General features: G+C 42.7%; 1 pseudogene; it reads right to left on the minus strand.

Annotated features, from left to right (window-relative positions):
• Positions 1-214: 214 nt before the first annotated feature.
• On the minus strand, positions 215-736 carry LOC131745113 (large ribosomal subunit protein eL18 pseudogene; annotated as a pseudogene).
• Positions 737-1,993: the final 1,257 nt, after the last annotated feature.

A 1,993-nucleotide genomic window follows, 5' to 3' on the forward strand; every position in this document is an offset into this window, starting at 1 on the left:
GAACCAGGGCCCCTCGCATTGGGAGCACAGAGTCTTATCCACTGGACCACCAGGGAGGTCCCTGTCATACATTAATTAACTATATATGCGTGGGTTTATTTCTGGGCTCTCAATTCTGTCATATTGATCTATGTGTCTGTTTTTGTGCCAATACCATACTGTGTTTTTTTCTTCAGCATCCAAAATCTTTTTAATAACAAGGCAGGATCTGGGATTAGTTTTTGTAGCCACGGCTGACCCATCGACTCTGATCCGCTCAAACTTCTGGCCCTTGGAGCATATACAGTGTTTGATGTGGCTATGTGGGGTTCCTGGGGCCTTGTAGAATTGCCTGTACACCTCTCAGCCCTTTCGAGGACCAGGGAGAACAGCGTCACAACCCTTGTGAGAGTCCAGGGCAATCTGGTCGAAGGTGAGGATCTTGCCCCCGGCCTTGAGGATGCTACTCACTTGCAGAGCACACACCTTCAGTTCAGGTTATAGACCCTACAACCACAGCTGTTTTGCCTTCTTGGCCAGGAAACTTCATCTTCCAGATCATCTGGGAAAGAGATGGAGGTGGCTGATTGGTGCAACTCATGAACAACCTCTTCAGCACAAGTTGATTGAAGGTGGAGTGGGTTCGTCTGGCCAGAAATGTGTACAGCTTGAGCAACAGCCTTAAGTGGATGTCCTGGCTCTTGGGCTCCTTGTGCCAAAACTTTCAGTCCTTGCTGTGGCAGATGTCGGCTCCCATAATGGAGCCTCCTCCTTAGCCAGGTCTGGAAAGAAAGAACTGTACCATGATGTTTTTCTTGTTTTTTGGTTTTTAAAAATTTATTTATTTATTTTTAGCTGTGTTTGGTCTTTGTTGCTGCACGTGGGCTTTCTCTAGTTGTGGTGAGCGGGGGCTACTCTTCGTCGCGGTGCATGGGCTTCTCACTGTGGTGGCTTCTCTTGTTGCGGACTCTAGGCTTACAGGCTTCAGTAGTTGCAGCTCGCAGGCTCAGTAGTTGTGGGTCATGGGCTCTAGAGCTCAGACTCAGTAGTTGTGGCGCACAGGCTTAGTTGCTCTGAGGCATGTGGGATCTTCCTGGACCAGGGCTCGAAACCGTGTCCCCTGCATTGGCAGGCGGATTCTTAACCACTGTGCCACCTAGGAAGTCCCTACCATGCTGTTTTGATTACTGAAGCTTTGTAGTATAGTCTGAAGTCAGGACGCATGATACCTCCAGCTCCATTTTTCATTCTCAACACAGTTTTGGCTATATGGGGATTTTTGTGTCTCCATACAAATTTTAAAATTATTTGTTCTAATTCTGTGAAAAATGCCATTGGTGTTTTGCTGGGGATTGCACTGAATCTGTAGATTGCCTTGGGTAGTTAAGTCCATTTTAACAATATTAATTCTTCCAAACCATGAACATAGTATATCTTTCCATCTGTTTGTGTCATCTTCAGTTTCTTTCATCAATATCTTATAGCTTTCAGAGTACAAGTATTGTACCTTTAGTTAGATTTATTCCTAGGTATTTTATTCCTTTTGATGCAGTGGTAAATGAAATTGTTTCCTTAATTTCTCTTTCTTACAATTCATAGTTAGTGTATAGAAGTGCAACACATTTCTGTATATTAATTTTGTATCCTGCAACTTTACCGAATTCATTGATGAGCTCTAGCAATTTTTTGGTGGCATACATCTTTCTATGTATAATATCATGTCATCAGCAAACAGTGACAGTTTTACTTCTTCCTTTTCAATTTGAATTCCTTTTATTTCTTTTTCTTCTCTGATTGCTGGGGCTAGGACTTCCAAAACTATATTGAATAAAGCTGGTGAGAGTGGGCATCCTTGTCTTGTTTCTGATCTTAGAGGGAATGCTTTCAGCTTTTCACCATTGAGTATGATGTTAGCTGTGGGTGTTGTCATCTACAGCCTTTATTATGTTGAGGAATTTTATCAAAAGCTTTTTCTGCACCTATTGAGATGATCATATGGTTTTTATTCTTATTG

This window comes from Kogia breviceps, chromosome 18, assembly GCF_026419965.1.
Source record: "Kogia breviceps isolate mKogBre1 chromosome 18, mKogBre1 haplotype 1, whole genome shotgun sequence".
NCBI classification, from domain to species: Eukaryota; Metazoa; Chordata; class Mammalia; order Artiodactyla; family Physeteridae; genus Kogia; species Kogia breviceps.